Below are 25,889 nucleotides of genomic sequence, written 5' to 3' on the forward strand. Positions count from 1 at the left end.
GATGGAACTGTCCTGAAACGTACCTCGAGCATCTGAGTGACATCAACGGTAGTCGTCAATACGTTGGACTCCTCAGCATCTCCCTGAAAGACAGTACTTGAATTATTTTGGATAACAATAATTATAACTGAAAACAAAGACTAGAGGACGAGTACAAGGGTGTACCATTAGGTAAAATAATTACACGATAAATTAAAACTATTGATTTACATGCCTAAAACAAGTCAGTGGCAGAATAGCCAAGTAAGATTACCCGATAGGCGCTTGAAGTGGCTGATGACTGCAATAACGACACGGATGGAGAATCTTCCGCCTTCATATTGAGTGGATACATAAATGGGGAAATTATTGTTAGCTAATGCTACACACTACCGCAAGGCCGAGAGATAAATACGTAAACTTGACTCACCAGTGGAGGGATGTGGACGAATAGAGTGGGAATAGCGGTTGAGAGCAATTTTCGCCTCGCTCGCGGTGTGTTCTTCTTTATTAGCAATGATGTGGAGTACATGTCAGAGGTAAAGTGCCTGCTGCAGATGCGGTATCGATCACCCCTCTTGTCCGCAAAGACTTCTAGGACTCTACTTTCAAGCTCAGAGGGTGGATATCCGCAATATCGGACCCATTCTCTTATCTGATCTATTGTCTTAGGGAAAACATGCATTATAGTACCTTCAGTTTTATTATGGGTCTTCGAAGGGCAACCGCCAATGGAACAGGCAGGCATTGTGGAAAGTTCTGAAAAGTAAAGATCAACAATTCTCTATGAATACCAATGTGTTAAAAAATTAAATGACACATAAAAGGTTCAATGCAAGGTATGTTTTGCTTCTTGGAACTATACACGTTATTCACATGCGGATAAGTATTTGAATAACTTTAAAAAAATAGAAAAATAATTTGACTAAACTCAGAACATGTGACTAGTTCCTTGCATGTACTGTCTTGAACGAAAAGAAATTGGACGCAAAATGAGTATGGTACATGGCCTTACCTTGACGAGCAAACAGTTAGATGCAGGGATCAGAGTAGTTTCTTGTCGTAGAACAGGGAGCAGTTCACAGGTTGCAAACTGACGAGTTTCCTCAAAGTGGTCACGGAAGTTCACAGAGACGAAGAGCAGATAACCAGCACCTTCACGGGTTGACTAGCAAAGTGCAAAGAAGTTCTCATTAGAAATATGAAGTGGGTTATAAAGAATTCGAAACAGGGGTGTGTTTGTGAATGAATGACGTGTATATGTCGTGGCATTATGCGGTTTGCAGGGGGCCGTCCAGCGTGAGGGGGGATGCTTGGCAGGAGACACGGGGTCTGGCGGTAGACATGGGAACAACAACCCATGCTCTATAGACCACTTTGAAGTGTACATGGTCTTTGGCACCTCTTGGCCTTTATCGCTCCCTGACAGCTCCACTTGCCAGCACAAGTACCCCGGTGCGAACTGCCTTTGATAGGGCGGGGGGTGGATTGGGGCGGTGGTCGTGCAGACAAGACACAGGAAGACTCGTGAATGGAGACACACTTATGTGGATTGCAGGGGGCCGTCCAGCGTGAGGGGGGATGCTTGGCAGGAGACACGGGGTCTGGCGGTAGACATGGGAACAACAACCCATGCTCTATAGACCACTTTGAAGTGTACATGGTCTTTGGCACCTCTTGGCCTTTATCGCTCCCTGACAGCTCCACTTGCCAGCACAAGTACCCCGGTGCGAACTGCCTTTGATAGGGCGGGGGGTGGATTGGGGCGGTGGTCGTGCAGACAAGACACAGGAAGACTCGTGAATGGAGACACACTTATGTGGATTGCAGGGGGCCGTCCAGCGTGAGGGGGGATGCTTGGCAGGAGACACGGGGTCTGGCGGTAGACATGGGAACAACAACCCATGCTCTATAGACCACTTTGAAGTGTACATGGTCTTTGGCACCTCTTGGCCTTTATCGCTCCCTGACAGCTCCACTTGCCAGCACAAGTACCCCGGTGCGAACTGCCTTTGATAGGGCGGGGGGTGGATTGGGGCGGTGGTCGTGCAGACAAGACACAGGAAGACTCGTGAATGGAGACACACTTATGTGGATTGCAGGGGGCCGTCCAGCGTGAGGGGGGATGCTTGGCAGGAGACACGGGGTCTGGCGGTAGACATGGGAACAACAACCCATGCTCTATAGACCACTTTGAAGTGTACATGGTTCTTTGTCATCTCTGTACCCGGTGCCCAAAAGGATGATTTATTATGATCAACCATATTGATTATTTACCTATAACCATGTTTTGTATCAATAAAATCCAACGGCCTTTTATTGCCAACGCTTGAACAAAGTGGTGTGGTAAGTATTTTTGGGGGAGGAGGCAAGGCCGGGAGGCTTGATGCCAACCCGCAAAATAACATATGTATGTCTGCTGCATATGGGTTCAACGGTTATGTGGATTGAAGGTGGGCGGCCAGCGTGAGGGAGGATGCTCGCCGGAGACATGTGGTGTGACAAGACAAGGCACAGGAAGACTATTCAATGGAGACACACTAGATTCATTTAAAAAATCAAAACAACCATTGTTAAAATATATGTTGGGTTTTATTTTAGATCTTAATTTCAATTGAACATAAATAATAAACATTACACATTGTAAAGTTCCGGTTGCAGCACATCCAGGGAAAATCCGCGGTATTGTCCACTGTCGCTGGGGAAATGTTGTCTAATGGCAAGTACCGCACAGGCAGGTATTACTCTCCGAACGCGATGTCCGAGCCTCCCGTGAAGCCACCAAGTGAAGCAACGATAGGCCACCAGCCTGTACCACCTGTGAAAATGAAAGATGCAAACTGTATTAAAATGACAAAACTTTCTTATCACTGTCGATTCAGGTAAAAAATGTCATTCTGCTTTGAAAAAAATTCTATCTAGAAAATGCACAACATGGAACCAATTTACATGCATTCGAATGATATGTAGATGTAATTTTATATGTGGGAGACGACCATGAAATAGTAGTGGCATCACTGACATCACAACCAGAGTATACTTACTCGTTACTCGGATTACGCGGACGAACAGTGCCGCGAAGTTAGTGCATGAGCACCATCATCATCCTCAACACGGTCCATGAGAGGCAGGCTTCCCTGAACTCTGGCAGCTCGGTGATGCATTGCGGACTTGGCTCGCCTTCCGAAATGTAGGCCAAGCACCCGGAATTTTCACGGCAGCAGCAGTTCTCCTCCTCAGTTGGCATTAGCTCGCACCGATTGCACGTGCACCAGGTGGAGACGCCGTCCATGCGACATGGTCCAGGCTTTTCATCCGTTGACTGGTCCTCCCAACTGCCGTCCGAATCCCCATCGTTTTCGCGTGCTTGCCTTTCCAGTAGTTCTTCCTCGGTGTACTCGGGCTCGTACATATACGGCATTATTGTAGCCATTGTGTGGTAAAGAAAGTAAAATAATTTATAGCGGTGGTACTGGTATCTGTTCACACGGGCTACAATCAACGAAGGTAGCTGACCAGAGCACAGAAACGAGTCACAGAATACTCAAAGTAACACACAGAGAGTAATGGAATCGAAAATCTGCTGCTGTGTGTTGTGAAACGGTGTGTTTATACTTATTGAGGAAAGAGGCGTCCTGCCATTTCCATGGCGACAGTTCATTAGCTGAGGCGCAGCGATTGTTGACACGAAACGTGCTTTGGCGTTGGGAAATGGGCGGTACGCGTCTGCTGATGTCAGGCTCAGGGGCGGGGGATTTGATTTAGTGCCGCAAAAGCAGGTGAGCCAGGGCGATGGGGGGAAATGATAGGATTATCAGAAAATGGCGGCTGATTTCGAGTGCGTTAATGGACGAAAAGTCGGGTAAGGTCCATAGGAAAGTTTTCTACGATCTACCGAGTTATGCTTAAAAACACATGGCCGAACCGTAGGGACAATAAAAAAAAAGTCCCGGAACTCTCCTTTAAAATGCATAGCTAAGGCTACCATGTCTACATGTTCTTGCGCAGCACTGCATAATTTGGACCTCATCTCTTTATTTATTTATTTATTTATTCACATTTGTTGAGCGCACAGGCAGCCCGGGGGCATCGTGGCGCTAGTTACAGAGATCGATCATGACTTCTTTACATACACAGAAAGTCATTGCTTAGTCACAAGAAGGCATATAGCAGGTTACTGAAATTGATCATAGCTTACAGTATTAAGCAGAAACTTTTAGAACACTGGGCTCTCTAAATGTAGCAGGTTACTGATTACCTCTACCATGGGATACCTTTGGAGGCAACATATAGAGCATGTGGGGACATGTTTACGCTGCAGTAACAATATGCCGCCGAAAACATCTACATTTTGGGTCAATTGAAAAATAATATGCCAGATTGGTAATGTGAAACGGCATTAAAATATAACAAAAATGATAGAACTGCATTAGGGTGTACTACTAACAAATGAAAAAATCACTGCGTATATCACGTTAGAGTGATGTACTGTTTTGCATCCCTGCAGGAATTGCACCTTTTTACAAACCATTGATGACGGATACATTCGATTAGGCGGATACATTCGATTAGGCTGAGAAGATATTCACCAACAATAAGCCGATTCATATAGTCTGAATAGGAACTTGGGTGAGTGAATATACAGTTTACATTTGAACCAGTTACGTTTGCCAGAAAGTGTAAATAATATAGACAAAAAGACACATCAGAATGTTTGGTTCTTTTTAGATGTCTGGAGCCGGAAGCAATTCGGCAACTTCTAGGAACACTGAACAAAAATATTGTGTGGCCAAAAAGAAGTGGAAATTGTAAGTTGGTATTGCCATGTATGGGAATATGAATAGAAAATTGAAATAAGCAAATACAGAGAATTGAGTATTATCTCTGTTGATGCACAGGGTCTTAACAAAGTCAGAGATACTGGTGGAGGATTAACTCCAACTATCTACTCGCCATCCCTTGAATTGATACATGGGGGTGAGTAGGTTGATGTGTTTATTGATGTAATACACATGTGACAATATGAGTCTCTAACAAGAAGTAATATGGATGACACTGGATACTGATGGTTTTTATGTATGTTTTTTAGATCTGAAATTGGCTCATACCATTCCAAATACAAGGGTAGACCTATTTGATCTTGCCCTTCGTCCTGAAGAAGGTCTGGAAAAATCAAAGACAGTCAGTTCTGTTATATGTGGACCGAAACACGTGTCGACGATTACGTGAACAATCTGGCTAACTAACAAACCAGATAAAAATACACGAAACCTGAAAATAAGGATTGGGCCGTAAACAATTGTGACAATAACTATGTGGAAACGTCTGTATTAATAGACCAATACATAATGTATAAAATGCCAAATTGGTTTTAGAGATGAATGTATGAATGATTGAGTATGGGATTGAGTATGGAAGCTGGATATATGAAATATATGGTGATGAATTGAATTTTTGATTTTAAAGCAATACATACAACAATGTATTATATGTTTTTGGATTAAAATTTGTAATATTTTGAATAATCGGTGTCATCCCTATCTACTGGTCCACCCTTCTGTTTGAATCTCACATACTTTACCTGAAGGCCCAGGGATTAAGTGCAGGTACACCCCTTTATTTAGAACCTAACTCTTCTTTGGGGAATGGGTTTTTCTTATTTACCCTACTTCAAGCATATCATCTGCAAGCTGAAAATCACTTCTAATTATTTAACTAAGAGAGAGGGATAGACAGTATAAAACATGGACACAAGATATTCAGGCATCCTATTCTATTATTTATTTCTATAACAATGTAAATTCAACACTAATGTACAAGCATTCATCCTTTTATTTAAATAGCCTTACTTTCCCTTCTAACGCAGATTCAATTTTTTCTCAGCAGTCACAACATCCATGGGATTGAATGGTAACACTATTCGGCTAAGAATTGAATGGGCAGGACATGTTTTCAGCTGCATGATATGCACCCATCATTTCTCTGTCTTATCCTGCTTTGACATTTTTGTTTTGTAGGCAAACAGAGATATCTACAGGGTAATTCATAGAATTTTGCACAAAAGTGGCGCACGGGGCTGGCGCACAGTGTGCGCGTGCAAATGTCTGCGCCAGCCGCGTGCGCTAAAATCGATTTCCGCGCACAGCGTATTCATGGATTTTAGCCTCCAAAACCAGCCGTGGCGCAGAGTGGCGCAGCGACCCTGCAGCAGCGCCAGTTACGCCCCCAAGAACGCCCTCGTGCAAGGAAAAGCCATCAAAATCCCCAATCCAGCGCAAAGGGCTGAGCTAACCCTGGACCAGTTTACAGGGCTGCCAAACAGCAAACGCCAAGCGGGGAATGTGTATTACTGGGGTTTGCATGAAGTTTCACACGCGAAAGGGCCTGTGCGAGTGGGGTACGTGTATAACTGGGGTTCGTGTGAAGTTTCACACGCGATTGGATCCGGGTACATGTATTTCGGGGGTGCGCAGGAAGTCTCACACGCGAAAGGGCCTGTGCCAGTGGGGTACGTGTATAACTGGGGTTCGCGGGAAGTTTCACACGCAATTTCAGCAGGGTACGTGTATTACGGGGGTTCGCGGGAAGTCTCACATGCGATTGGATCCGGGTATGTGTATTTCGGGGCTGCGCGGGAAGTTTCACACGCGAAAGGGCCTGTGCAAGTGGGGTACGTGTATTCCTGGGGGTCGCGTGAAGTTTTACACGCGAAAGAGCCCTGTGCGAGTGGGGTACGTGTATTGCTGGGGTTCGCGTGAAGTTTTACACGCGAAAGGGCAACGCCCGTGCGCGATATGTCACAGACGCGCTTACGTGCTAAGGGCCTTTCGTCCAATGAAATCGCGTACGTGTGCTGACCCGCTTACGCGCTAAGGGCCTTTCCTCGAATTACACGCTGACGTGCACATTTTTCACGTGCCAAATCACTCCGTATCAAGCTGGCCACGCATTCACACACAGAAGACCACGCTCCTGCCCTGAAGGCCATTTTCCTGCCCCCCAGAGCCCCGAGCACGCTCCCACCTGCCATCTGCTGCTGCCTGACTGTCTGCTGCCCACGTGCCCTGCTATTTGGTGCCTGCACATCAGCCATCTGCAGAGGTCCAGCTGCTGTGTCCACCCCTGCTGGAACAGAAGACTCCCAACTGGGATACCATCGCTCCAGTCCCCAGTTGCCCACCCACTCCTGCCTGTGGGGTTGCCATGTCGGGCACATCTCCATCTGGCACCACTGGCAACCCCCAGCCAGAGAGGCAGAGGGCCACCAGCTTCACTGCCACCGAAGTTGGTGTCCTGGTGTAGCATGTCCTGGGGCATTATGATGCCCTCTTCGGAACATCACGCGCCAACAAGGAAGGACGGGAGAGGATCTGGGACGACGTAGTGGTTGCCATCAACGCAGAGGGGGTGGCAACCCGCGACATCAAGCACGTCAAGAAGCGCTGGGAGGACTTCAGGTCCAGGACCCTTCACAAGGCCAGGCGCCTCGCGGAGGGGGGCCGAGCACGCATGAGTAACATCCAGATGAGGGTCCTGGAACGCATAGGCCCAGCGCTCCATGCCCAGATCCTTCGGAGGCAGACCCGTCTGGAGTTGAGCGTTAAGTGGCCAAGCATTGCTGTGTGAGACAGGGCATGTTGCAGTGTGCTGGTAGTCTGATGCTTGCCTGTATGTGTGACATTGGCCATGTATGGATGTGTGTGTGCAGGGACATCATGGTCATGCATGTGAGACCAGTTATGTGTGAACCACATGGTTGGTGCATGTGTTTTAATGCAACATGGGGAGCACTATGCGGAATGCACACATGAAAGCATGGCTGTCTCTGTTCCTGGACATGAAGGGGGGTGAGGAACGGGTGCTGATGTCATGTACATGTATGGTGTACATGTGTGTGTGTGTGCCTGAGAAGTGTGTGTGTGTGACTTTGAAACGTATTGGATGCATGTGACTTTGAAGGCAACATCTTGGTTTACATGGGCCCTTCTACATGGATGTTGATGTTGATTGCAGGCGCCAGGACTTTTTTTGCATGTGTGTTGTGTGCATTCACCCATATCTTGTGGAATGACAGGATGGAAGTGCCATTTGACAGTGCCACTCATGTGTTATTGCTTCCTGCCTAGGGTATTTTGTACTGTACCCTGATGCTTGTGTTCTATGTCTCCCTCTACGCAGCGTCAAGTGAAGAAGAGGGCAGAGAAGGCGCTGTGGAGCCAAGCGGTGGGGATGCCTCCACTGGGCGGCGACGCAAGGCCCAGCCACCCTCCCAGGAATTACCATCATCTGGGACCGAGGGGGCTGGTGCTGCGTCTGCCACAACGGCTGTGGCCGAAGGTCCGGGTGAGCCCCCACAGGGGCTTCCAATGGCGGAAGACGTTGTGGAGACATCCAGGTCGGTGGTCTCCACAGAGGAGGAGGAGCCCGCTACTGAGCCGCACATGGGGCCTGGTGGGGGTAGTACCACTGGTGAAGTGGTGCAGTCCAGGGCCAGGGTCAGGAGGCAGCACAGGTCACTGCGAAGGGGCCTGTGCATGTCGCTGTCCCTGACCCTGTGACTGCACCACCATGCACCAGCAGGGAGGCCCCGTCCCAGGCCCGTCCGCAGTTAGGGGAGAGTGCCATGTCATCTGCCTCTCCACTACCTGTGGACGTGGGGTCCCACGAACGTATGGGCTCCGTCCTGGTTGGTGGGTTCCTACATGTGTCACGCACTCTGGCGGACCTCTCCTCCTCTGTGGAGGCTATGCGCCAGTCGTTCTACACACCGTCTTCTGGCCCAGATTCCACCAGGGCCCCCTTTGGACCTGGCCCGACCAACACAGCCAGCTTGGTGGAGGACACATCCCTGCCACAGTCGGGAGTCGGCGGCCCAGCAGGGGTGAACACCACAACTGGAGACCAGCTGATGGAGGATGTGCAGGCACCATCAGACACGGCACATGGACAGCAGCAGCAGGCTCTAGGTGGGAGCAATGATAGCTCGGGGACCTCAACATAAGAGGGGCAGGCATGGGCCAGAGGGCAGGAGGACCCAGGAATGGGAGTGTCTTCCGTGTGGCACTGGTTGGGCCAGCAGATAGGTGCGGAGCGGCGGCGGGCGGAAGAGGCGCGGCTCACCATGGTCAGGGCGGAGTTCCCCATGCGTCGGGCTTTGAGGCGGGCAGAGTGCCTCGAGGCAACTCGCAGGGAGTTGGAACAGGCCATGAGTGCCTCCCTGTGACACCTCGGGGCCAGGACAGAGGCCAGCCTCCGGCAAATAGACATGGAGTTCGATGATCCCCTGGCCCGGGACACCACAGAGTGAGCTGCTGGACTTGCCCGCCGCCATTGTATATAGTTAGATAGTGTTAGGTTTCCTTTCGTTTTTTCTTTATTTTGGTTGCGCTTGGACAATGCACCACGTTTTTGTATATAGTTTTTTATTAGGTAGTATTTTTGATAGGTTTAATTTCATCAGTTGGGGTCATGGACCCTGGATTGTTCATCTGTACATAGTTCACCATTCGATTGTTATCTTCTTTATTTTATTTTCACCATGGAGCAATGGTTTTCACTTTCTTTTTTCCCTTGGATTTGCTTTGTTGGACTGTGACTTTGGACACCATTTCTTTTGGATTTCTTTGGATTATGATTTTCTTTTTTTTAATTCTTTTACGGACATGCAGCTTTTCTTTTATCGATTCCCATTGTTGTGTGTTGGATTTTGATTACATTCATGTTGTGTTTAATACATTTTTTTCTTCATACTTCGATGTGTGTTATTATCTCATTGGTTTCATGCATGTCATGATATGGGTTTTCACATTCACTTGCACCCATTGTGTGTGTGTGACGGACATGTGTTCATTTACATACTTGCCATTGGGGTTGTATCATGTAATTGTCTTTTCTATGTGGGAGGATGCAATACTTGGTTGAGTCTTTGGGCTGGGGAGGCTGGCCATAAGGGCCACGATTGAGGATCGTCATGACCTGGGGGCAGGGGGACATGAGTGGGACATGAGTGGGGGCCTGCTGGCAGGTGCCCTGCACTGCTGGGGGGTGGGGGCGCAGGGAGACATGAGTGGGGGCCTGCTGGCAGGTGCCCTGCACTGCTGGGGGGTGGGGGTGCAGGGGGACATGAGTGGGACATGAGTGGGGGCCTGCTGGCAGGTGCCCTGCACTGCTGGGGGGTGGGGGTGCATGGGGACATGAGTGGGGGCCTGCTGGCAGGTGCCCTGCACTGCTGGGGGGTGGGGGTGCAGGGGGACATGAGTGGGACATGAGTGGGGGCCTGCTGGCAGGTGCCCCTCAGTGCTGGGGGATGGGGGTGCAGGGGGACATGAGTGGGACATGAGTGGGGGGCCTGCTGGCAGTTGCCCTGCACTTCTGGGGGGTGGGGATGCAAGGGGACATGAGGGGGGGCCTGCTGGCAGGTGCCCTGCACTGCTGGGGGTGCGGGTGCAGGGGGATATGAGTGGGACATGAGTGGGGGCCTGCTGGCAGGTGCTCCTCAGTGCTGGGGGGTGGGGGTGCAAGGGGACATGAGTTGGTGATCAGTAGTGCAAGGTGACATGTTGCTTGGCTGGGGGGCATGCCCATGGTTGATGGGCTGCCTGCGGGACATGACCAGGGGTGCAGGGTAGTCCCCTGTGGTGTGGGCTGCTGTCACGCCCCTACGTTCCATGTACACATCTCACAATACGGCTCCCACTATTTCCACCAAAATACATGCCAAAACACACTCTCCCCTGCAGGCCTGCCGGCAAGCAATGGGACAAGGTCAGCGACGCTGGTTCTTGCCATCTCAGCGTTAGTTTCCATTCCGGCGTTGGCAGTTGCCATGGAGACGCGCCACAGGCATTCTACAACGTCTCCGTTGTCGGCACCTGAGAGCTCCTCCTTCAGCACGTTCGATCACATGACGGATGATGAGAGTCATGTGATCATTAGTCAGCGTTCAAAAGGGACGCCCTGACTACCCTTCAGCGCTTCACAGCTGATCCTGTTGGGCGCATTACGGACTACGGATTCAGATTGCTACCACTGACCTCGGATTGATCTTGGACTCTGATTTTGGCTTCTTCCTTCACGGTACCGTTGTTTGGAACTATTTTCTACTGGATTCGAGCACATTTCCGTCCCTGGATTGCTATTTGGATTGCCCTTTTGTTATGAACTATTTTCTTGGATTACGCACTTTTCAACTGATTGACTTACGTTTCCTGGCTTCTACGTAAGGTGGTGACTTCATTCATACTAAGTGCCTTACCAACCTGTCATCTGGTCGTCAACCTTGCCGGCTGCCTCCGACAAACATCTCTACACCATTATTAAGTCCTGACCCACTCCTAAGGGTAAGCCATATTCTAGACTTATTACACAAGTGTGGGGTTCTGTGTTTATGACCTACCTTCGTGTTTGCCTTACAGTGGTCATAGGGGGCACCTTCCGGCACCTTCAGGCATTCCTGGTTGCGACTGACGAAGATCACCACATGTGGCCTCAAGGACTGCTCGGGCAGTAATTTCTTGTCTGCTCGAGTGGTACTTGGGGACGGAGGTTTCATCGGCTACACGCCCATCAAGTCTTGACAGACTGTGAAGCCGTTTTTTTTGGTCATCCAGACGATGGAACCTTCTGCCGGGGATCCTGTGGCTGCTCTAATGCAAGCTGTTGCATCCCTTAGAACCGAAGTAGCGGCTGCCACAACCGCGATACATCATCGCTTAGATAATATCCAAAGTACCCGCAACCCTTTACCGGCAGATGCAGAGTTTGGCGATCAGGCAACACCACCACCGGGTCCCTCAGTACCTCCTACACCACCTACTCCCGTGGTGTTACCTACTCAGTTTCCATTGGCACCTCCTGAGAAGTTTCAGGGTGATCCTAGAAAATATCGCACTTTTATTAATCAGTGTAAACTTCATTTTCTTTGCCGACCACTGGTGTTCCATGATTCCACCACAAAAGCAGCCTTTTTGTTATCCCATTTGACCGGGGTTGCGGCTACCTGGGCTAATCCTTTTTCTTGAGAACAACCATCCAGCCCGATTTCGATCTTCTGGTGAGCGAGTTGGCCAAAGTATTCGATACCAGGTACAAAGCCCAGTCTCGGGATCTGGAGCTCCTAGAACTATCCCAAGGCAGACAAACCTTGATAGAATACATCACACGCTTTAACCAATTGTCAGCTGAGACTTCATGGCCTGAAAACAAGAAAGCTGTGGTATTTTATAAAGGTCTGTGTAATGCTATGAAGGATGCCCTTTCTGTCATTCCTTCCCTTCCTGATGCATATCCGGAACTAGTAGACCTAACTCTTCAGGTAGACGCTCGGAAGACCGAACGTCGGGCGGAATCTGGTTTTTCAGGCAAACCCTTGCTCTCTCCACCAGATGTTACAAGTGAACCCATGCAAATAGGCGGCCTACGATGTCCCATCACTCAGACCGAAAGGGAGCGTCGGAGAACCGACAATGCATTCTTCTACTGTGGACTCAGTGGTCATTTCGTCAAAGAGTGCCCAAGACGCCCGAAGAACAAGTCTTCGGGTTTTCAGAAAGCTCGTCCTTGAGTATGGGGGACAAGACGAGCTCGATTCACAACCCCAGGGTTCCTACTTTCGGCCCAGTAAGACCAGTGGTCGTTCAGGCAGTGCTTCATCCTGATAGGGAGTGTTCACACACAGTACATATAGTTATTGATTCAGGGGCTACTGGTTGCTTTATGGATATGCCCCTGGCCAAAGCATTGAATCTTCCACTAGTGACCAAGACACATCCCGAACCAGTCCAAACTGTGGACGGGTCCTCTCTCATTTCTGGTCCGATTAAACAGCAGACCGCCCAGATGGACGTGATTATTCAGGGTAACCATAAAGAACAGTTGTCCTTTGATTTGATATCCACACCACAGTTTGGAATAATCCTAGGCCTTCCCTGGTTAAAGAAACATAACCCACTCATCGACTGGGGTACGGGGCAGGTTTCTTTTGAATCAGACATTTGCCAACATTTTTGTTTACTGGAAGATGATTTCAACAACCCTGCGGGGGCACTTGGGGCCCTACATTTAGCCCCTGTAGGGGAGAACGACCCACACGAAACAACCCACACGGTGGGAGCCACTTTGTCAGGAGTACCCCCAGAATATCATGATTTCCATTCGGTTTTTGATAAAACATCTGCCGAGATACTGCCCCCTCACAGACCGTATGATTGTTCTATTGACCTAATTGATGGGGCATCGCTTCCCAAAGGACGCATTTATTCACTATCACCAACTGAAGAAACGTCCCTTAAAGAATACATCCGCCACGCCCTACAGTTAGGACATATCAGGCCTTCTTCATCGCCCGTGGCCAGCCCCATTTTTTTTGTACCGAAAAAAGAAGGCGATCTCCGCCCCTGTGTAGATTACAGACGCCTGAATGCGATTACCATAAAGAATCGTTACCCTATACCACTCATCTCTACCCTGTTAGACAAGTTGACCAATGCCTCCATCTATACCAAACTAGATCTCCGGGGGGCATACAATTTAGTCCGCATGCGACCTGGGGATGAGTGGAAGACTGCTTTCTGCTCTCGCCAAGGATTGTATGAATACATGGTGATGCCTTTTGGCCTCTGTAATGCCCCTGCCATTTTCCAACGATTGGTAAACGATATATTTAGTGATATTCTGGATGTTTATGTCGTGGCGTACCTGGACGACATACTGATATTCTCCCAAACATTGGCTGAACACGTCATTCATGTCAGAGAGGTACTCACAAGACTCAGGAAGAACTCACTCTACGCTAAACCTGAGAAATGTCTGTTTCATACAGCTGAAGTTGAATTCCTGGGTTTCCATATTTCACCTGGGGGGTTAACAATGAACCGATCCAAAGTCCAGGCTATCACAAATTGGCCAGTACCTGTTACATTGAAACAATTGCAATCCTTTCTAGGGTTCGCAAATTTTTACCGGAGGTTCATTGCGAATTTTTCCTCCATAGTGGCACCATTAACCGCATTAACCAGTCCTGCAGTACCATGCACATCAAGCAGCCTTCGACTCCCTTAAAACCTCGTTCACCACGGCCCCAGTCCTACAGCATCCTGACCCAGAGCTTCCGTATATCGTAGAAGCAGATGCTTCTTCCTTTGCCTTAGGGGCCGTCCTATCTCAGCCTTGTCCTACCACCGGAGCACTACACCCGGTGGCTTACCATTCCAGGAAATTCACACCGACCGAAACTCACTACACGGTCACTGAAAAAGAGCTCCTGGCCATCAGAGACGCATTGTTGGTCTGGAGACACCATCTTCTGGGGGCAAGACATCAGACTATCGTCTACACAGACCATAAAAACGTACAGGACCTAGCGTCTCTGAAATGCGCCAATAGTAGACAAGTTCGTTGGCACCTTTTTTTTGCTGCATACGACTTCCTTGTCAAACACAGACCGGGTTTGTCACATGGTAAAGCGGATGCTCTGTCCCGTTCACCTGGGGGAATATCTCTCCCTTCATATCCTGAAACTCTCATAGGTAAAGGCCATGTTGTTTGTACCTGTACTCCATCTCCTCCTATGTTAACGGCTATACGTCAATGGGTTATACAACATCCCCAAGTATTGGATGATTGGGACACCGTTATGCAGGATGGGTTGCCTTTTGTTCAAGGAAAACTGTTCCTCCCCACCAGTGACTCTCGCAACCAGGCCTTAGAGTGGTCCCACAATGCTCCTATCAATGGCCACCCAGGTCAGCGACGTACTCTAGAGTTGTTAAAACGCTGGTGCTGGTGGCCATCGATGCGGCGAGACGTGGAGACATATGTTAACACCTGCTCTATATGCGCACAATGCAAGACCCAGAAGGGTCGTCCACTAGGACTGCTACAACCATTGCCCATACCCCCGAAACCATGGCATACGGTATCCATGGACCTGATAACTGATCTACCACGAATACAAGGCTACGACACGATTTGGGTGATAGTAGACTCATATACAAAAATGGCCTGTTTTTTACCATGCAAAGGCATTCCTACTGCTCCCTCATTGGCTCGTATGTTTTTTGAATCTGTTTTCTGTCTGTTCGGTTTGCCGAGTGTCATTGTGTCAGACAAGGGGTCTCAGTTCACCTCACGTTTCTGGTTGGTGCTTACCAAACTACTAGGTATAGATGCCCGTTTTTCTTCAGCTTACCATCCAGAAAGCGACGGCCAAACTGAGAGAGTAAACCAGGTCTTGGAACAGTACTTGAGGTGCTTAACATTGCAATTCCAGAATACCTGGCTTGAGTCTCTTCGTTTTGCGGAATTTGCATATAACAACGCCCTGCACTCGTCCACTGGGTTTTCTCCGTTTTTTTCGCTCTATGGCCAACATCCACGTACTTTACCCTTTTCTGATTCGAATCCTGCCAATGCCCCTGTATTGAGTACCAGTACCCCTGCGGCAAATGACTGTGTCAGAGATCTCGCATCCGCCCATGCTCAAACCCTCGTCCATCTCCAGGAGGCCCAGGTGTCTATGAGTACTGCCGCTAACAAGAAAAGGAAAGCGGCCCCGTCATATAAGCAAGGCGACCGGGTATGGTTGTCTACACGGCATCTCCATATACCGGGTTGTCGTAAACTGCTGCCCCATTTTGTCGGCCCGTATAGGGTTTCCAAGGTCCTGAACCCGGTGGTCTATAGACTCGCCGTCCCCGCTTCATGGAAATTACACCCTGTTTTTCATACATCTCTTCTCAAGCCTTGTCTTGATGATACACGCATTGCTCCCGCTCCTGGTCCTGTTCCTGTGATTTCCCAGGAGGATTATGAAGTTAGCGCTATTTTGGGATCCCGGGTTGTTAGAGGGAGGTTACAATACTTGGTGGACTGGTTGGGTTATGGTCCTGAGGAGAGGTCTTGGGTCCCATCGTCTGATGTTCATGCCCTGTTATTGGTGTCCAGGTTCCATCTGGAGAACCCTTCTAGCCCACGGGGTCGTGGGCCTTTGAGGGGGGGCTCTGTCACGCCCCTACGTTCCATGTACACATCTCACAATACAGCTCCCACTATCTCCACCAAAATACATGCCAAAACACACTCTCCCCTGCAGGCCTGCCGGCAAGGAATGGGTCAAGGTCAGCGACGCCGGTTCTTGCCATCTCAGCATTGGTTTCCATTCCGGCGTTGGCAGTTGCCATGGAGACGCGCCACAGGCATTCTACAACGTCTCCGTTGCCGGCACCTGAGAGCTCCTCCTTCAGCACGTTCGATCACATGACGGATGATGAGAGTCATGTGATCATTAGTCAGCGTTCAAAAGGGACGCGCTGACTGCCCTTCAGCACTTCACAGCTGATCCTGTTGGGCGCATTACGGACTACGGATTCAGATTGCTACCACTGACCTCGGATTGATCTTGGACTCTGATTTTGGCTTCTTCCTTCACGGTACCGTTGTTTGGAACTATTTTCTACTGGATTCGACCACATTTCCGTCCCTGGATTGCTATTTGGATTGCCCTTTTGTTATGAACTATGTTCTTGGATTACACACTTTTCAACTGATTGACTTACGTTTCCTGGCTTCTACATAAGGTGGTGACTTCATTCATACTAAGTGCCTTACCAACCTGTCATCTGGTCGTCAACCTTGCCGGCTGCCTCTGACAAACATCTCTACACCATTATTAAGTCCCGACCCACTCCTAAGGGTAAGCCTTATTCTAGACTTATTACACATTCATATACAAGTCTGGGGTTCTGTGTTTATGACCTAACTTCGTGTTTGCCTTACAGTGGTCATAGGGGGCACCTTCCAGCACCTTCAGGCATTCCTGGTTGCGACTGACGAAGATCACCACCTGTGGCCTCAAGGACTGCTCGGGCAGTAATTTCTTGTCTGCTCGAGTGGTACTTGGGGACGGAGGTTTCATCGGCTACACGACCATCAAGTCTTGACAGCTGCCTGCAGGGGCCGTGGAGGGTGTAGAGGGAACACCTGGGAGGACCCACACTGCCAACTCCGACGGCTCACTTTTGGATGTCCCGGGCCAGGGCATCATCGAACTCCTGCTCAATGTCCTGGAGGCGGTCCTCTTCCATGGCCCCGAGGGTTCGCAGGGACGACGACATGTTCTCCTCCAACTCTCTGCGAATTGCATTGAGGCACTCGGCCCGCCTCAGGGCCCTCCGCATGGAGTTCACTGCCATGACCATCGTGAGCCGTGCCTCTTCTGCCCGCTGCCGCTCTGCATCTATAGCATGGCCTAACCGCTGCCACATGGAAGACACTTCCAGTCCTGGGTCCTCCTGCCCTCAGGCTGATGCCTGCCCCTCCGATGTCGAAGGCCCCGAGCCATGATGGCTCCCACCTTGTTCCTGCTGCTGCTGTGCCTCTGCCTGTGCCCTGGCTCTTGCTGCCTGCACATCCTCCTCCGGCTGGGGTGCAGTTGTTGAGGTGGCCACCCCTGCTGGACGTCCGACTCCCGACTGTGGCAGGGATGTGTCCTCCACCAGCCTGGCCGCAGGGTCAGAGGCAGCTCCACAGGGTACCCAGGTGATACATGGGTGGGAAGATGGCATGGAGGACGACTGGGGCATAGGGGGTTCAGTTGAGGAGGGGGTCGGAACAAGGTCCAGAAAACGGAGGAATCCGGCCCTGGTGAGCTGTCCCAGTAGGTCAACGCGGTCAATGAGCCATTCGAGAAGACGTGCAGTCTCCTCATGAAAAGACTGCAGGACACCTCGCATGGCCCGTTGACGCAATGCCACCCCACCCAGGACAGGCTCAACCCGGTCCCGGATAGCCACATCCGCAGGGAGAGGAAGGCCAGTTGTTGTAAGCGGATCCCGTCCCTGAAAACGGGTCTGGACGTAGGCATCCCTGCTGGTGCGGGATGATGCAGTCACAGGATCAGGGACAGGATTACACACAGGCACCTCCGCGGTGGCCTGTGCTGCCTCCTGTCCCTGCCCCTGCACTGCACCACTAGCACCAGTGGAATCCCCACCTCCAGACCCCGTGTCTGTCCCTTGCATGGCCTCCTCCTCCACCAAACTCCCCACCAATCTGGATGACTCCGTGCCATCTTCCTCCGTCGCACCCTGTGGGGTCTCAGCTGCCCCTTCTGCTGCTGAGGAGTCCAACTCCAACCTCCGCCTCTTGGACCTTCCCTCGGCAGCTGCGGCCTGGGACGCGGCACCGGACTCCTCACTCCCTGACAAGATGACAACCTGGGAGGGGAGCCGGGCACCCTCTCCGCCCTCTTCTTCAGTTGACGCTGCAGACAGGGAGAGATAAAACACAGGCATCAGGACAGTGTACAATGGACTGATACACACATGACAGTTGCACATGAGTGGCATTGTTTAACTACAGACACGCCATCACACTCCACGACACACATGTCATTTTAACTCACACATATGAACATTTCAACAGCAATATTGCACCAGGCAGCACCATCCATACACATACAACAGCATGAACAGCCAAAGGTGAGCCTGACATCACATGAAACACAAGGAGTGCACTAGACATGCACACACGCCACCACACTTACATGCATGTCTACATCTCCTCCAACTGTTGCAGTGATGAGATCACCATACATGTCACATCTGCCATTCATCCTTCTACATATCAGTGTCACGTGCATCCATGATGCATCACAGTTGCACACTTGTCAGATACACATACATGCACATGTACACAGTGCAGATACATGCATTATGAACCACCATCCATGCCACAACCATGCCAATGTACATACACAGAAATTCAAACATATGTGCTCCCACACCTGCATTTGCCCAGCATGCTTACCAACACATACACCATCAATGTGTCTCACAACCGAGAGGACTCACATGTGGCAGCCTCACGCCCATGTTCATACACATCCCTACATGGCCCTTCATAAAAACATGTGCAACCTGCACACTACTGGCACACCACGACACGCACAGCGTACTATCAACATGCATGTACACTTACCGCTCGACTCCAGACTGGTCTGCCTCTCAAGGATCTGGACGTAGAGCGCTGGGCATATGCGTTCCAGGACCTTCATTTGATGGTTCGACAGCTGGCCCCGGTACCCCTTGGCATCCGCTGCCTTAGCGAGGCGCCGGGCCTTGTTGAGGGTCCTGGACCTGAAGTCCTCCCAGCGCTTCTTGACATGATGTAAGTCGCGGACTGCCAACCCCTCCGCGTTGATGGCAGTCACGATGTCCATCCAGATCCTGGTCCGTCCTTCATTGTCGGCGCGTAAACTTCCAAAGAGGGCATCATACTGCCCAAGGACTTGCTCCACCAGTACACCAACCTCGGTGGCAGTGAAGCTGGTGGCCCTCTGCCTCTCTGGCTGGGGGTTACCAGTGCTGCCAGATGGTGTTGTGCCAGACATGGCAACCCCAGAGGCAGGAGTGGGTGGGCAACTGGGTCCTGGGGCTGGGCTTTGGAGCGATGGAATCCCAGTCAGGAGTCTTCGGTTCCAGCAGGGGTGGTCACAGCAACTACACCCCTGGCTGACGTGCAGGCAGCAAATGGCAGGGCACGTGGGCAGCAGGCAGTCAGGCAGCAGCAGATGGCAGGTAGGAGCGTGCTCGGGGCTCTGGGGGGCAGTAATTCGGCCTTCTGGGCAGGAGCGTGGTCTTCCGTGTGTTTTCGCGTGGCCAGTTTGATACGGAGTGATTTGGCACGTGAAAAAATTGTACGTTAGCGTGTAATTCGAGGAAAGGGCCTTAGCGCGTTAGTGCATCAGCACACGCACGCGATTCCATTGGACCAAAGGCCCTTAGCGCGTAAGCGCGTAAGTTACATTACGCGCGTGGGCGCTTCCCTCATAGCACGTGATGACAGAGCACACGTGGAAAAACTGCACGTCCGAGTGTCATCGCGTGTCATTGGAGAAAAGAGCCCGCGTACACACGTATCTGATGTGTACGTGCGGGCCAGTTTAAAAGCTCTGTGTAGGACGCCATTTACTTTTACGTGCTTTTCGTGGAGAGCGAGTCGGTGAAATCTGTACTTCTTGTCGGTTCACACGCGATTACTTCACAGCGTTTCTAGTTCGTACTCCCTGTTACCTCTGACATATCTTTTCTGATTTTTTGTTGGGCCTGTTTCCTCAAACAGAGTTCACTTCTCCTTTTATCCTGTCTCCTCAGACAGCATACAATTCGTCTTTTGGCGGGGGTGTTGCCAACGCGCGTATTTTTCACGTTCTTTTTCCAGGCACACAGTGAGTTCCGCACGTACTTAGCAACTGTGCTTGTCCCGTGTATCGCGTTCCCCTTCAGAGGTCATTGTAGGCTGCGTGTATTACGCGTACACTTAGTTTTGTGTTTCTGGGTGCCACAGTGTAGTGCGGGTTCATTTTTTCATGCACGTGGTCTACGAGGGGTTGCGTGCACATTAATTTTTGATTTTGGGCTGCCTGTGCGTTGCGTGACCCGTCATCTTCCCCCAGGGGTCACAGACAGCCTTGTTAGAGCACTAGGGTACGAGTTCCATCTGGTATCCTACCCCTTTGACCCCCAATTGCCCAGGACAATAGTTTACTGCAACTCCAATACGCACAACAACATCAGTGCCATGGTTGGGAGGCGACCAAGCGGTAAGGGAGCCAAAGGTGGCCGACCTTCAAAAGGTGGGCGTGGTGGTAGGGGCGTGGCCGGGATTTGCAGGGTGCCCCTATACCCCCATGTGTGGAGGAACAATCAGGGACACCCATGCCCCCCATGGTTGAGGGAAACGTGGCTGACACCATCCCTGCTGAGCCCCTGTTGGACCAGCCCATTGTGGCACCTGACTTGGCACAGGATGACTCCCTGGTTGACTTCCAGGTCAGCAAGTCTAGGCCACCTGTGGCGGTGCAAGTTGTTGTCACCAAGCCTCGTGGATCTGAGGCAGCTATGTCATCTGCTGCCCCAAGTATGCAGGGTGGGGAGGCTGCAGGGGCAGCTGCAGCTCCATCCGCCCCAGCTCTGACTCTCCCAGCCAGGACAGTGTCAGTACAAGTCCATCAAACTGACGTTCCCCCTGCCAACATCACCCTGCAACCAATACCTGCATCAAGACCTATGGTCATTGTGCATTCCCACACTCCTACTACCCAGTCCACCGGTGATTCTGCCCCTACTGACCAGAGCAGCGTAAGCCACTCTGGCTCTGCTCCACCTTTAAAGAAAAGGAAGAAGGGTGCTCTGGCACAACAGGCTGAGACCCCAGACACGGCTACACACTCCGGTACCTCAAGGAAGCCTTGCTTTAATGATCCGGAACTTGATGCACTTGTGGCCTATGTGTCGGCACATAGCCACGAAATGCTGGTGACTGCAGGGTCCAAGACCACAACTGGCCAACGTAAGGCACACTGGCAGATCATCGCTGAACGCATAAGTGCCCTTGGATTTGTGAGGCACACAGCTGATGATTGCTACAAGCGGTGGAATGACCTGAAACGCAGAGCAAAGAACAAGCTGGCCTCAAATCATGCCGCTACTCTGGTGACTGCCGGTAGGTCTCCACAAGAGGACAACAAACTCACTGAACATGAGTCTGTTGCTGGGGTCTTCATCATAGAGGAACAGATCCAAGGTGTGGGAGAACTACCTGATTATGATGCATTGTCCGGTGAGTGCCCATGCATGTGTGTGTAATGCATGTGTATGTTGTTTGGGTGACGGGTTCTGATTGAGTGCCAGGTGAGGGTGTGTGTGCCTGAGTGGTATGGGTCACCCATGTGCTTCATCCAAAACATTCTGCGGCCTTGGATTTTGGTGTGACAGTATCCCTTCTGCCCAAAGTAGTAATTTAGCGCAACATTACGGCAGTTGCCCTTGAAGTGGCATCTTGCAACAACATTGTTTGTATTTTTCAGTGTTCGTCCAGGCTGATTGTTTCAATTGTCCCACTTTTGCTACGTATTCCTCAGCCCTATTGTAACATTTGTGACATGCTTCTGTCATTGATGAACCCCACATTGGCCCACATGTGTTACCTTGTTAGGTGAATGATTTGACCATTCAGGCTGATTGAGTATTGGCCTGATCACATACATTTTTGGGGCCTGTTTGAATGTTGAACATGATAGTTGTTTCCTGTCATGTTGAAGTGCACAACCATTGATGTGTACATCGGCCTGCAATCACTGTATTTTTGTACACTGGATGTGTTGCAAAGTGTGGCACATGCCTATTTTGTCACACTATGTAGCATTTTTCATCTCATCATGTCCATCTCACATGGATGGCTGACAGTATTCATTCACTGACATATGGATGTACTTGTGGAATGTACCATGGTTATGGGACATGCCATCTGTGTGATGGCATGTGTCATGTATGTGTATTGGACATGCCACTCACAGACCAATGTGTGATGGCAGTGCTACCCAGCATGCAGTAAATGTGTTGCTCTTCCATCTTGGTGTCATCAGTGTCTGCCTTTTGACTCCCCTTCCAACTCAGTGACAGTGCATGCATGGGAGGGTTATAGTCATGTGGGACATGTGTAAATCATGTACTGGTTCTGTAGCTCGTCAGGCCTATTTGTGTGCTATGGTGCTAATGCCTGTTTCCATTTTTTGTCTTTCATGTTTTTGCAGGGGATGACGCACTTGATGCTGTTGAGGTTGAGGAGATGGTGCAGACCCAGGAGGGATCTCAGGCACGACTGGGCACCAGTGGGGGACGTGGTGTGGTGGTGGGTGAGAACCCAATCTTGCTGCAGAGCATTCTGTCCAGGGGTGCCTCTGGGTGCACCTCCCTAGACCTCTATTCAGGTGCTGATTCGGATGATGCGACCTATGTGCCGTCGCAGGTAAGTGTTTCTGGCAGGGATTCTGTTCTGTCCAACCCACCTGCACCTGGGGTAGAACCCTCTATGGGGATGTCAGTGTTGGTAAGTCCGCCTTTGGCGGTTACGGAGGCAGGGTTACACTCCACAACATCTGATCCTGTTCCTGGGCCAGCAGATCAGAGGAGGAATGCAGTCCTGCAGCCTCAGGCAGTGCTGGCACAGCAAGGCGCAGACCGCCTTGCCCCAAACAGGTGTGGTGCCCGCCGACGCGGTGGCCGTACGCCACCAGGCAATACCGCATGGGAACAATCCATGTACGGTATGGCAACCCAACAGGCAGCATCAGTTGAGATGATGGCTCAAGCAATGGAGAGGGTGGCCACTTCCATTGTCCCCCCTGAAAGGCAGATGGAGCAACTACAGCAGGCAACAGACTTCATTTGCCAATCACACAGGGAGGACATGTTGGCGTCCAACAGGGACAGACGGGCGGCACTGGAGACTCTACGCCAATCGATATCAATAGAGTTCCAGGGCCACAGGGAAGCCCTGAGGGTAGAACTCCATCACCTTAGGGAGACTCTTGTTGACCTTGAGGCTTCCACTAACTTGAGGACAGAACAGCAGCTGGAGCGGCTCACACGTTCGCTCTCAGCTGAGATGCAGGCAACTCGGGAGGAGATCCGGGCATCACGTCAGGTGGTGCATGGGGATCTCCGCACTATAATCCTCCAGAACGAGACCTTCCACACCCACATGCTTGATGCCATGGAGGACCATCCCAGGGCTTTGCGTGGGCTGCCTCCCATAGCACCACCACCTCCTGTGGCAGCAGCAGAGGGTGATGAGAGCGACAGCAGCAGTTCTCCCACATTGGCATAGCCCATGCAGGTGTTTTTTTTTCCCAACATCCACACAGGTGGCAGTTGGTGTGCACCCTGTCCTCGGACCTCCTGGGTGCCCCCCCCTGGCCCCCACATGGCCATTTTTGATTTTTGATTTTTGATTTTTGGTTTTTGATTATTTTTTACAGTGTGTTGCCTTGTGTGGCTCCCGTGGGCATCCACTGTATTCCGGCTGGGCACATGCAGGCTTGTCCTGAGTTTGGGTTAGATGCTTGGGTTCGTGAGACACACACCCCTCCTGCTTCCCGTTTCCATGGGCTTGCAAAGGGTGTGCCCAAGTGACAGTGACTTACACAGTGACGTTGGACTCCCATGAGCTGTGTGGGCAGTCTGTAGCCAATACTGTGTATACATTCCTAGTGGATATTGTTGTTGTGTACAAGGTAACACTGCATGGTGTATTGATATGTGCTTGTGCATCCATGTCTTCCTCCTAATTTGCAGGTTCATTCCTCATGTCTTCACAAGGCCGTCTACTTTGGAGATGGAGTTCATGTTGTAAGCAGTGCACATTTGCGTGGCAGCAACACTGTACAGTTGGAAGTGGTCGATGTGCTGGCATAATCAGGTTGTAAGAATACCACTACTTTAACTTAGTACTGTCATGTTTATGCTATGTTTGAGGTTGTGTAGCTGCATTGTATTGTTTGTTAGTATTTGGTCATGTGTGTTGTTAATTCTACATTACTGGGAGCATTTTGTGTGTGGCCAGTTTCCATTAGCGACATTGTACTTTGTGACACTTGTGTCATGTTTTGGGGATTGCTTTGTTTGCTCTCACATAGCATGACATGCCATGGTGTGTTGGGTGGCGGTGCTGGGGAGGGGTTGGGTGACATGGCACTGTTGTCATGTTGTATTTTGCAAGGGGGTAATGAATTTAGCAGCATAGAAGTGTGTATTTGATGACACAGCATTGGTGGTGTTTGTGTAGGTAGGGATGCACACAATGTAACACTTCCAGGTGACCAATCTCAGGCTGGTATGGTTGTGACAGTTGACTGTCCCTTATGTCATCATCATTGATTGTCAGATGGTATGTGCCAGGGATCTGTGCACTCCACAGGGGTGTGATTTTAGGTGAAGTAATTAGCCACCAGCTGCGTACGGGCTGCCTCACCCCGTGCCCTTTCCCCTCCCATGCGCAGTGGGCGTGCATGTGGTTGGGGGTGTGGGGGCACCAACATGTCCACGGGCAGGCCCCGGCGTGTTGCAACATTGTGCAGGACACATGCTGCCACTATGATCCTGCACACTACTGGGGGAGCGTATAACAGCTGCCTGCCAGAACGGTCAAGGGAGCAAAAGCGTGACTTGAGCACTCCGAATGTGCGCTCCACTATGCCCCAGGTTGCAATGTGGGCTGTGTTGTATCTTACCTCAGGTGGCGTAGTGGGGTTCCGAATTGGCGTCATCATGTGGGTGCTCAGAGGGTAGGCACTGTCCCCTGGGGAGGTGGTGATGGGTATCATTACTGGGGTTGTGACATTACTCAGTATCTGACATGCATGCATGTGCTGTGGCATTTATACTCGCCGAGCAGCCATGTATCGCCATGCCACCCAGCTTCTAGGTCCCGGTTTAGGGTTGACATTCTGTAAATGAAACTGTCGTGGGTGGACCCTGGATAGTTGGCATATACTGAGGTGGTGATTCCCTTGGCATGACATACTACCTGGACGTTGATGGAATGCCAGTGCTTGCGGTTTCTATAGATGTGCTCGGATGTCCTGGGGGGACGTAGAGCCACATGGGTGCAATCAATGGCACCTAGGACTTTGGGGAATTGTGCCACCTTGTAGAAATCCTGGACGGCAGACTGCCTTTCTGCAGGTGTTCTGGGCAGGTATATGTGCCTGGGGACGGATGGGCGTGCAGTCATGATGGCCAAGACCTGGTGTAGGCAGCGTGACTGCGTGGCCTGTGACACCCCCCCCCCCACTATAGCACTTGTCCGCTGAAATGATCCAGTGGCCAAGAAGTGCAGTACATTGAGGACCTTCTCCAGGGGGCTGAGTGCTTGAGAGCACAGGGTGGTTGATGTGAGGTCATCCTCCCACTCACTGACCAGGTCGAGTATTATGTGAGGTGGACACCTGTACCTCCCATACAACTGGTCATCAGGCATCCCAAAAAGGCTGGTTCTGGGTGTGAAAATTCTGGGCCTGACTATCCTCCTCCTCCTGCGATATCACACGACCACTGCTTCTAGGAACGGCA

The 25,889-nt window shown here is 50.7% G+C and overlaps 1 protein-coding gene across 9 annotated transcripts in view; it reads left to right on the forward strand.

Annotated features, from left to right (window-relative positions):
* EDARADD (EDAR associated via death domain) overlaps positions 1 to 25,889 on the forward strand; it is a 1,165,333-nt gene that overhangs the window by 570,170 nt on the left and 569,274 nt on the right. The window contains exon 1 of one of the 9 annotated variants that reach the window (XM_069607380.1): positions 4,512 to 4,608. The exons of the other annotated variants lie outside the window; for them this stretch is intronic. The gene's annotated coding sequence lies outside the window, so the exon portion shown is untranslated. Of the gene's footprint in view, positions 1 to 4,511; positions 4,609 to 25,889 lie in introns of those variants that run through there. 9 annotated transcript variants of the gene reach the window in all.

The sequence above is a fragment of the Ambystoma mexicanum genome, chromosome 4q (genome assembly GCF_040938575.1).
Source record: "Ambystoma mexicanum isolate Mex_15411 chromosome 4q, UKY_AmexF1_1, whole genome shotgun sequence".
Lineage (NCBI taxonomy): Eukaryota > Metazoa > Chordata > Amphibia > Caudata > Ambystomatidae > Ambystoma > Ambystoma mexicanum.